We start from the raw sequence: 12,113 nt of genomic DNA, 5'->3' as shown, positions 1-12,113 counted from the left end.
CGGCTGTATTTTATTAGTAACTACACGAAAGGGTTTTTCCAAATCTCATTTATGCGCACATGTTTCAGTGCTACCTATGTACATTTATGAGATACTGCCAATAATGAACATGTCTATACTGGGAGGCAAAGGATGCATTTACTTTCAAGTCGACTGTTTACTCTTTTAAAACCAGTAATAAATACAATGCCAAGATGATGGACTGTATGATGAGCTGAAACTCAGTAAGTACACTATTTATACGAAACACTGTTTTTTTCTGTGTGCTTTCTTAGATTTACCACTCACTTTACCTCAAGTAGGCAATAGATTGAGCAGAAAACAACAATCAAACCCGTCACTTCCCCTCGGACTAGTCTTGTTCTATCTACTGTCCCACAGTGTGCTTTGACTGTGAGCTGTCTGCTTAGCCTGTGGCTGTCTGGCACACTGACCCCCTTAAGAGGATACATTGTCTGTATGTGTGTGTGTGGGTGTGAGTGAGCGCGCGTATGTACACGCACACCCGTGGGCGTGACTGTGTGTGTTTGTTTGTGAGTGAGTGTGTGTGGGTGCCACCCCTCCTCTAGCCCAACATCAGCTCATGTCCTGGCTGTTATAAATAATTCATTGGCCATTTGAGGCCCCCAGAGCAGAAGAGCACTTGTGCAAGCCTTTAGTGATGGCCTTTAGTTACTTCTTACAAATACCCACTTAAACAGTCTTCACACACAAGAATACGCTCCTCACAAACCACACCAAAGCGGCCACTTAAACTGTCACAGCAGATCAATGGGAAGTCTAAATTCAACATTATCCTTTTATGTCAAAGCTTTTTTCAACCTGACAGTATTCAAGCAAATAGATATTTCCTTTATCCCGTTCAGCCTTTTATTACTTAGCCTGGACTAGTATCTGTATCCAGAAGCTCCGGCTAGAGTCAGGGTTGATATTTTGATGGAGCGGGGAGGAGTGTGATGCGAGGTGGAGGCAAAACACCTGGATTTCTTCCTCCAATCTGCTACCTGCTTCTGGTTTGTGCATTTGATGTGCCATGCAAATGAATGGGGGGAGAGAGGTAATTGAGCGAGGTGGGTGAGACATGGCAAGACACGGAGGAAGAGACAGAGGATGAGGCATTGGGAGGTCAGAGTAGCATCTAGCCTCCCGAGGAGAGGAAGAGAACTGTCCGGTAGCACCTGCCTCATTACCGTCTGCACTTCCTTGGTCTGACGTAACCCCGGTAACCCTGAAGAATATACATTAGCTGTGGGCCATACCTATAGGCCATGCAAACACATTTGTACAAGTTTTTGTCGATTAACTAATTCAGAAGTGAGCTTCATTATTCCACAGCCTTAATTGAGATAACAATGCAAATTCCCTTCATTAACTGTGACATGGACAATTTCTCGCGGGCTCCACAGGGACACCATTATATTCAGAGCCCATGGAGCAGGTTGCAAGGTGTCATCAGATATTCAAATGGCATGCTTGTTTAATTGCAGTAAATGTAGCATGTCCGGACGGCTTGGTGGAGGACATTTGGAGTGCAAGCCCGGCCTTTTTTGTGTCGCTCTTTTAGGTGTGTATGTGCGCGCTACGTGTTTGGTAATAGAGGCATTTGAATAGTAGTTGAGGTAGGAGTCAGTTCAAGGTGTGAGTATAGGTGTGTGTGTGCGTGTGTGCTTAAAGGTGCAGGGCCAATGCCCCTCCCACCCCTCCCACCCCCCAGGCAGCTGTTTGCGGGCCCCTGTGCGATCCCGTGGGGCTCCTGAGGGAGTGTGTTGTTGGACTCTTGTCTTTTATGGCAGCAGCAGTAAACATGACAGGCTGTTTGGAGACCATCTGTTTCCAATGGCTGCCGCATGGTAACAGGGAGCTCAACCTGAGATCTGCTTGGTGTCTGTCTCAAAGGTAACAGTCCTGTCTTCCAGCTCCTGCAATGGGATTCTGACGGGTAGTGGGAGAGGGGACGCGGATGAGAGAGGGGATTCCAGTGAGATAAAACTTGGCATCCGCATGTAATACCTAGCATCAAACAGCACCCGAAGGACCTACAGGTATACTCTCATCACTTAAAAAAAACACACACACACTTCAAACATAGGCAGAAAAATGTCCACACACTCTTTTCAGCACACACATAGCTACACCTCGGGTCATTAGGTTAAAGCGGTATTAAGAGAGGCGGTCCCAGAGCATGACAGATTGACTCAAGTTCTTCTAACACTCTCTGGCTGCCTACACGGTGCTATGTCAAAAGCCTGCACCCCCCCCAAACACCTTCTCTTGCCAAATGAGATGAAGCAAACAAGAGACTGTCATACTCCTCTTAACACATAAGTCATTAATATGTCTCTGATGCAATCATTTGTTCACCTCACTCATTAATTTGGGCTTGTTCTCACTTAAACAGCATTCAAATCAAAACAGTGCGTATAGCTTTGAGGTGTGACTCTGGCTGATTTGCAAGTCCTTTACCTTTGAGGCCATCTTGTTGCCATTAGAGTATCACAGATCATTTTTATTTTTTTTCCCCCTGTGTTTTTTCTTGGTCTGGGATCATTTGTTGAAATCCGACTTAAGAAAAACACCAGTCACCCTTGGACAGCTAACAGTAGCCGGGCAGAGTTTTTATTTAGCCATCTGAAGAGGTGTATCTGTTGAAACAAGGTTGGCATTCTTTCTATCTTAGGCTAATTATTCTTTTAAAGCCATTTACTTTCCCATCATTACCCTGCTTAAACAAGCCTATCCTGAAAGGCCATGAACCTCTCTCTCTCTCGCTCTCTCTCTTTCTGCCTTGTCATTTCATTCTCCCTTGCACATACCCACCCATTAAAGAGCTGCTGCAGTCCGCCACTCATTATTGCTCAGTACATTTACATTGAATAGGTCATTGGGACCCAACTAAGTGGAACTAATGTGGGATAGAATAGTAGACGGTTTGGCTTCAGTGTTACACAAACCCTCTGCTCTGGAATAAGGACTCTGTGATAGCTGTTAAGCGGGTGGCAGAGCGCCTCACTGATCCGAGACAGGCCACAAACAAATCTCGGGTTTGCTCGTTTGTTTTGTGGCTGTCTGTGTTTTGGCTTTTCTTTATCGTAATTGGTATGGAACGGGGCTGTTCTCTTCATCAAAACATAAAGGAAAGCTCGCTCAGCTTTGTTAGATATGCACGTTTAGAGGTCTTATTTTTTTATGTTTTTTTTTTAAATTTGTTTCAGTTGAAATGTTACGTATAGGCTCGTAATTATGCAGGGATAAGGATGCAGAAGGCAAGGCCATATGGTGGATGTCTCCTTGCCTTACTGACACAGAGAAGACTTAGAAATGAAGCACAGGGTCACTCCTTGACATCGGCCAGTGCGCATCATAAAGAGACAGAAGTATACAGTATATGCACGCAGTCAACAATGCCTGCAAACTGTATAATCTGACTGTATGCTTTCAGCAATAAGTCGTTGTGCAGTGAAACATCTGTTGTTGATGTTTATGGAAATACAGCCACTGCTTTTGTCATGCTGACAATAAAGTCTGCCTTCCTACACAACATGTGTTAGGTCTCCAGTTGAAGTAAACAGGCAGTAATTCTGTATCTTGTTTCTACTTCGTAGGCTCGTCTGTGGGTGCAGCCAGGGAGGAGATGATAGCTGATACTTACACCTCTGGCTCAACGTGGTGGGCGAGAGCACAGCAGCTGGTTGACTTTTATTAAGACACTGCAATGTGTGTGTCTGCGCGCGCGTGTGTATCTGCGCAGAGCGAGTGAGCACAACCACAGCACACATTTCAGCCCATTTCCATGTTGATCTACTGTATGTTCTCTGTGCCGTGTGTAGACGCAGACACGATCGACTGTTCTATCAATTAACACTTCGGGTCCATGTTACGTGACAACGAAAAAAAAGGGATTTTCTTTGTGTGTGTGTGTGTGTGTGTGTGTGTGTGTGTGTGTGTGTGTGTGTGTGTGTGTGTGTGTGCGCGCGCGTGCGTGCGTGCGTGTGTGTGGCTGGTTAGGAGATCATTTTGCTGAACATGGGAGAAAGTAAGGAAAAGGGGTAGGAAGAACTAAGAAGGGAGGGAGTACCCTGTCTATGTGAATCCACTTCAACTGGATTTAGCTGTATGAAGTAAGATAGATCAAATATTGAGTAAGTGAAGGAAGGGCATCTCCACATCAAAGGCACGGATTGGGAGGCACAGGGAGAGATTAAAGGCAGCCTTGAAGAACTGGGTGAAGGAGACCAAACTGTGGTAGGAGCCACACTGGATGGACCTGTCGATAGCCAACACCACTGCACTGCTCCTCCAAGTCACTGCTACATGAGCTCCTTTTCTATCCCCGTGCTGCCAGATCTTAAATGCTCACACAATGATCTTGAGGAGGAAACGATCACGAGACACAAGAAAGAGAAATGCCAGCAAGATTTCACTTGGAGGTACTTTTTTTTTTTTTTTTAATGAACACCATCCAATTTTTTTTCCATTTAGAGGAAGTCATCATCCACCCCCTCTCTCTATTTTCTCCAAACTTCCACCCTTTACCCAAAGGTTGCGGCATTTCAGCTTTCATCTACAATGTCTTCTATAATTCTAATTTCACAAAATGTTTGCATATTTCTTTGGACAGTCAACTAAGTAAAAGAGTAATGAAAGGAGAGGACACAATAGCACATAAACAAAGTTGAGTAGAAACCCAAACCCCTGCAGATTCTGGCCTAATCAGCCTGCCCTGTTCTGGCCCAGCTTGCATGCCTGCATGCCTGCCCGAGCTTGGCTGGGTTTGAAAAGTCATGCTTGTGGGTGGATGCTACTCATAAATATGTATTTGGCTTAAGCCATGTAGTCCCACTGCTCTCGACTCTGCCTTGCCCGCCCAAACCTTATGCTCTTTTTCACTCTTCAGTCCTTCACAAGTAAAGGATGCAACTTCCCGGGGCATTCGCATTAACAGAAATACAGAAAAATAAGATTGGCGATAGAATCTCTGTAACAGGTTGCCGCTACATAAGAAATGTAAAGGTGGGCAGCAGGGCACGTGTAAAGATAACATGTAGGTAAATGCCACTGTTGTAACAATTCCAAACAAAGAATAGAGACAAAAGTCTAGAAGCTGCACTACTTCCTTTGGAGTGAAGCATCATATAAACATCTATCTTTCTGTGTCAGTCTTCACTGATGGCTTCATTGGCACCGCTCTGATTCGTTTCAAAGCTCGCTAGTAAAGGAGGCTTCAAAGACTTCAAATGAGCTACTTTGGAATAAGACCTTAAAAATACCTCACTTAAATCTTCCCTGAAGAATTTCTGTTTCTTTTTACCTTGGAAATTGAGATATGTCTGACTGAGTGCATAATCCTGATCCTGAATTTTGATTTAGGCTGCAGCTAGTGTTTTCTGAGGATGCGTGTGCTTCAAGTCAAAAGGCACAGAAGCTAAAACCTAAGATCTCTGCATGTACAATCTGCTGGGAATCTGTCATGTGACGATCCCTTTTTATCTACACAGTTGGTGCGTGCGTGCGCGAGTGTGAGCAGGCGTGTGTTTCTGTGCTTGTGTATACGCGTGGCAGCCTCGTATGAGCACTGATTCACTAAGTTGCTCCCACTCCTCTGTCTTTGCGTTTCCTTGGTTGCAGGTTTGCACTTTGCTAAGTGAAGATGTGCGTTTAAAACTATGTCAGTACTCACAGTAACTGGCTTTCTGTGTAATCCTACAGTCATGTTTAAAACACTCCTCCTCCTCCCTTACTTACTTGCCTTTCTTTAGACTTGTGAAAGTTGCTGCTCCTTTTTTGTCTTTCTCCTAATAATGCTATTGTTAGCTTTAACGAGAAGAAGTGCTTGTATTTTCTGACAGTTCTCAGAATTTAGAAAGATCACCCATAAACAAGAAATGATGGCTCCCTGAAAACACACACACACACAGTTTTAGGCTTTGAACAAAATATGAATCTTTGTTGCAGTCATTTTTAAATGCAGTGTGAAACTGATTGAACATAGTAGGCAACAAAAAACATCAAATAGCTCAACGATTTTTCATGTAGTAGATGTTGCTGTGTAGTTTGTTAGATGACTACCCTAAAATAATAACACAATACCAGAATATTGGTTGATGTACTTGTATAAAAGGCTTTGCAGTGGAAAGAGAATTTGCCTAACATATGCTGTTTAGTCACTTCCCTCTAGGCCTACGTGACACCTGATACTCAAATTTTACACAAAGTAAAAAGAGGTGAGACACAATCAGAAAAAGAGTAACAAGCCCCAAAAAATTAAAGCACTTTTTTTTTTTGGTTACTTTTCATGATGACAGTCATTCTGTGCGCATTCTATTTTTGTTATAGTAACCTGATGATTTCTTCTGTAATGTGTTGTCCATCATTCTTTCAAAGCTAGACATAATTCAGATTTATACCTTGAATGTGTGAGTAGCAGTCCTTTATAGACGTTGAAGGGATTGTCTTTTAACCTAATTGTTGGAAGAGATGATAGAAGAATGACAATCTCCAGGCTGCAAGCCAACCCAAACCTTTCAATCTTTGCTCTGCAGGGATTGGCCACTCAACTCTGCCAGCCAAACTGCTGCAGTAACCTTGACAGGAGCTGACCTCTGTGATTATAATCCTTCTATTCTCATCCACAGGTGAGTTTTTTTTCTGCCTTTGTCTTTTGGTTTATTATTACCAGTAAAAACTATTAAAGTCAAATACATTTCAATAACACGCATCAGGCTTCTTAGTCGTATGCTCAATTGCTGCTCTAGTCTTTAGCTGTAGGATCTCTCCTTTTCCGGCCTTGTTTTTACAAGCTCACACCTCTTATTTCTTCTCCAAGGCCCATCCTTTCCAGGCCCAGCCCGGTGTAAACTCCTGCCTACAGTAGCCTGTCCACCCTATGCCCTGGCTGTCAGCTTTCCAGGCAGGCTGTGTTGACAAGGGGAGGCCACTAGGGCTGTCTGTCATGGGGTTATTCTCAGGGCGGAGACGGTTCAGCTGATTCGCTGACACCGGCTGGCGTGCGCAGGGGCTGGAAGGGCGGGCATTTGGCGGGGATTCACAATGTGTGTATGTGCGAGTCTTTATGTGTGTGCATTTGGCGGGGAGCTACCAGGGGTTAGCCTTGCCAGATGACAGGTATAAGGAAGGCGCAGAGAGAGGCTCAAGAGGCAAAAAAAGAAATACAGGGCAGGCTTCTTCTACACACCTAAACAGACACATAGATATGGTCACACAATCATAGTGAGTTGAAGGACAATGAACAGGATTTCAGAGCTCAGAAACACAGCTGGGCATAAATGCCCTCAAGAGAGGTGTGTTTTAATCAAAGAGTGAAAACAATGGACATAAAGTAACCTGATTAAATGTATTACTTCTGTAAGTTCCGACTGCCTCTTATGACCCCTGTAAACATGCCTGCCTACTACCTAGAATGCTTATTTTGCAACAGCTCTTTCTTGATTAAAATGATTTGCCCACTAGATACTTTGAGATTGTAATGTTGCATATGTATGACAGTCCAATTATGGTAATGATGATGTTCAAGTCAAGCGATTGCAAAAGTCTGTACCTGGGGAAGCCAGAAGTGAGAACTGAACTGAACCTTAGGCGCACATGTTCTACCAACACTAATATAAACTATGACGTCAGAAAAGGTTGATTATTGTAACAATGTTTCTTGACAATAAATCTTATAATACAATAAACGACACCAAACAGGAGTCACTGGCACCTCCTGACACACCCTCCTTATGTTGGTTACCAGTTTGGTCACACACTGCTGTGGGATAGCATCCCATTCCTTAACCAGCAGTTGTCACAAGTCAGCCAGTGTGGTTGTGTCGGTCACAGAATAAGCTGTTTGGCCAAATCTTATCTGTCAATACCAGTGTGATGGACCGAGTTGAAAACAGGAGTCACAGGGTAACTAAGCAAAACACAACTGTAAACAACAAACAGTGCAGTATAGTCTGGTATGAATACATAAGCAAACTAAATGTGCACGCTTACAAATAGAACAAATATATCCAAACCAATCAATAAAGTTATTGGAAACTAAAGTGTGTTATTGTGTTCAAACAAAGAAATGAAAATACACAAGAGTTACCAACTTTAGAGTGTGGCCATGGGTTTGGCTATCACACCAGTTTCAGTGATAACTTTTCATTAGAAATGTGGCACCATTTAAGTGGCAAATAACAGGCTCTCCAATGGTATACAACAGCGGTCCCCAACCTTTTTTGCAGTTTATGTTTTCACGGACCGGCCTTTAAGATGTTGCGGATGAATACAACAAAATAAAACCAGTACTAATACCAAAAAAAAAAGAAGATTTATTCATAACACATTCATAATAATCAAAAGAGATTAAAAAAAAACAACAACGATAAAAACCGATAAAAACCTTGAAAACCATAAATTTCACACCCGAGCCTCAACTCTCACAGCCCGGTACTAAATTCATGGACTGATACCAGTCCATGGCCCCGGGGTTGGGGGCCACTGGTATACAATTTATTGCTAAGAAGCATCATTATAACAAAGAAATAATCAACCAAACACAAATTTCCTTACTTTTTGTGCATTTTACTTGTTGCTCAGTTATGGTAATTTTTGCAGATCTCTTCACAATGAGCACAAACCTGCACAAAATGTCATCCAAAGCCCTCAAAGAAAACCATCCTGTTTCGCGGTTGAAAGTTTGGAAAGATTTGCTTTCATCAAATGTTGCTCCGAATATTTCTTCACATATTGTAGTCAAACAGGTCATTTTAACTAGCATCTGTACAGAACATGTGTTTCTAAATTTACTCAGGCATATCCAGATGTTGCTTTTCATAGTTCCAATGTTGGCTTTTGTGATAAACCTGTTCTTGCAAGCGTTGCCACATAGTGGAATGATGCAACCCTTGTTTCTTCTGCTTTTGCAAAGAAACACAGGTTTTGCTTTGCCTGTCAGCAGAGCTTGCTTTTCTTAATTCTTTTCTTTTTTACCTTTTTCCTGCAATTTGCAAGCTGGAGTCGCTTTGATAGATTTCTTACCTTCCCCAACATATTTTCAGTCAGTTGCCCACTGCTGAGTGCTTCCACAGGTTTAAAGAATCAGAAATTTAATAAGAGCTTTCATCAGGTGACAGTTCCTAATGGCATCTTTTGACCAGCCTTTGCAAGCACTTCCAAGAGACTTTTAAAAGTTAATGAATTTGAGAATTTCTAATCATTATCAAGTCTCTAAATTAAACTCAAACCTTATTGAAAGTCAGGTGATTCTTTGTCACTTCCTTCAGAATTCTTAACGGACTTTTAGGTGGAAGCTTTCCACCATGTAGGGTTGTATGGGTTTTTTCAAATGGTAGGAATAAAACATCAAATATGGTCGTCTAGTTGCAAGACGCCTTGTTACGCAGCAGTTCGATACAAAGATGTTTTGGAAAATATTAGCAACTAATATAGATCATGAAAGCTCTGCCCATCAGACAATTTGTTATCTGTTTTTATTAGCAGACTTAAACAGACACACACACACACACAGAATCAAAGTCCCATTGTACATCTGGACTTTGAAGTTGGAATTGTCCTCGGTCCCGGTTAGGCAGCTAACAAAGGTTTTTGGAGTGGCTTTTTATCTTTATTGAGAAAATATCCAAATATGTAAACACTGCAGACATGCTCAGCATTATTATTACAGGGAAAAAAACACAATGTGATTTTAGATAAATAAATAGAGTTAACTATACAGTTACACAGTCACAGTATACAGACTGTATACTGCGTGGGCGTGTTTCATGTGGTAGGGGATACATTTGAAGAAACAAGATTTTGCTTTTATGTTTAAGATTTACCATTTACAGTTCAATTTTTAGCATGTTTAAATTGTGTAATGATAGCCTACCACTCCAACCTTCCAATGCATCACTGTCACCAGTTTTATGCAATATATAATCTTTAACTGGAGTCCAGAAAGTAATTGAATGTATATAGTAGTAAAGTAAAAGTGTATTTTCAATAAGAATTCATGCAAACAACAAATAAATACATTTTATTTTAAAGGAATATGAGTTTTTTGACTATATTTTGACATTTGATGTGTAGGCCTTCTTTAAGCTGATTGATAATACTGGATTTATGAGGAAAAAATCATCCATCTGCCATTTGGTACCTGTGCAAATGTTCATCCAAACAGCTGCATCATACCATGTTATAACTTCAGGGGTTCTCTCTTTACTGCTCTTTAAATTGATAGAAATAACTGGAGAAAACTTTTTAGTTGCTGGAATAGATTATCAAAATCTTTCACTACATAATTTAGTGTTCAGTTTATTGCATGAAAGGAGAAGAAAATATTTACATAAATAATACTTTTATCAGCTCAGTTTTTCTTAAAGATAGTGGACATTTTAGGTTGCAGGATTCTTTGAAGATCTATTTATTATTACTTAAAATGCTCGGTGTGTGTGTGCGTGCGTGTGTGTGTGTAAAATAGATCACTGACACTGCATCGTATTAAAATTGTACTTCTAGGAGCAATGTTGTTGGTTCTTGTGCTGGTAGCCTGAATCAGCTGTGCATTCTGACACATGACAAGACTCCAACCAGCCACAAGCTACGATCAGCTTGTTTTAAACCTGTAAAACCTTAAACCATTGTATTATTTTCACATTTTTAGAAAGATTTTAACCACAAATATTGGTCTGCATTTTAGCCTGGGATCTGCAGATGAGTTTTATTTATACAGTATCTGTGCAATCCTGGGGAGCTTCCCAGGATCTGACATCCTCAGCTGAGCCTGTTCAGACTGTCCTCTTGTGGGATTTTTCAAGGCTTGATACTACAGGACTATCAGGTACAATTTTCCCCATGATATGATGTTTGAAACTTTACAGGTCCATTGAAACTATATACATATATACTGAATATATGTCTCTGTGTGAGGTGGGGATAATCCCTTGATCTCCTTCAGAAGGTCCCAGCAACATGCCAATGCTGACTTTGGCTAGAAGAGCCAGGACAGCTCAGGCGCCAAGGGAGTCTCATTCCACTCATGTGGTGCCAGCACTTAAACAAACAGGGTCAGCTTTCAAAGACAAAGACTGGACATGGATCCACTGGACTCTCAGTCAAGTACTCTGATTCAGTCTATTCATAAATCTGTCAGTCTCTCTCAACACAGAGGCACATTCAAAGCAGTCGGGGTTGAGGATGGGGTGGGTGTTTGTTTCATCTAAGCACCAGCACTGCTTGCTTTAAAGCGCCATTTGTTGTCTTTCTTGTGATTACTTTTTTTTTTTTGCAATGAACGTATGGAATAATAAGTGCTGCATTTGAAACATTTCGCATCTTTGAAAGGAAATTATGCTTTGACATTTTCCTGGTAATTTTTTTTCCCTGCTTCTCATTTATATACATATTTTCACTCAATAACGTCGTCTCTGCTCTTACCTTGGACCTCAATTATCATCTTGAGAGTTTCTAAATCCTACATTAGACAAATGGCAATTGACTCTTTTCTGTTGCCTATAATAGAAGCAGCATTGTGAAACTGCAAATGAGATAGAGTTCAGACATTAGTATTCTGTTAATTTGACCCTAGGCGCCTCAGTGCAATCAGATCTGAAGCCAAAGCACTTAGCCTATGCTAAGGATTAATGACGGCCATCTAAAACAATTTGGGAGCCAATCAGTTGAACTGAGGAGGGTAAATCTAATATGATAATTTATCTGCATCAACGCGACTCGCCTGGCAGGGAGGAGTATGCTAATTGCGCGACCCTTACCTAGTGACTGGATGCACACAGCTGGGTGTGCTGGCTCTAGCTCTGCTATTAGGGAACTTTGAGGGACTTTGGAGTTTGCTGAAGCGAGTTCTCCTTGGAGGGTGATGGGAAGTGAACCCCGCCGCTTCACACTGAGCTCAGTCCTGCTCCCCTCAACCCCTCCATTTCAATTTCCATAATGTGCCCGCCTCCAATGACATGACAGCAAGGCGCAAATAAGTGTCTATATTGGTATCAGATAGAGATGTAGTGGATAGCAGTTTTAATATGGTTGGAAGGCCTCCCCAAGAGACCATTTTTGCCACTGCAGAACATCAGTTACACAGTTACAACAATAGTCTCTTAATTGATTCG

General features: G+C 41.7%; 1 long non-coding RNA gene across 1 annotated transcript in view; it reads left to right on the top strand.

Moving 5' to 3' along the window:
• The window catches only part of LOC146500389 (uncharacterized), a 43,072-nt gene that overhangs the window by 16,962 nt on the left and 13,997 nt on the right, over positions 1-12,113 (top strand). Inside the window, exons 4-5 of the long non-coding RNA XR_014869896.1 lie at positions 6,540-6,632; positions 10,721-10,828. This is a non-coding gene — a long non-coding RNA (uncharacterized LOC146500389). The remainder of the gene's footprint in view (positions 1-6,539; positions 6,633-10,720; positions 10,829-12,113) is intronic.

This window comes from Neolamprologus multifasciatus, chromosome 16 (genome assembly GCF_963576455.1).
Source record: "Neolamprologus multifasciatus chromosome 16, fNeoMul1.2, whole genome shotgun sequence".
NCBI classification, from domain to species: Eukaryota; Metazoa; Chordata; class Actinopteri; order Cichliformes; family Cichlidae; genus Neolamprologus; species Neolamprologus multifasciatus.
The sequence above is the reverse complement of the archived record's forward strand: the minus strand, read 5'-3'. Positions and strand labels throughout refer to the sequence as shown.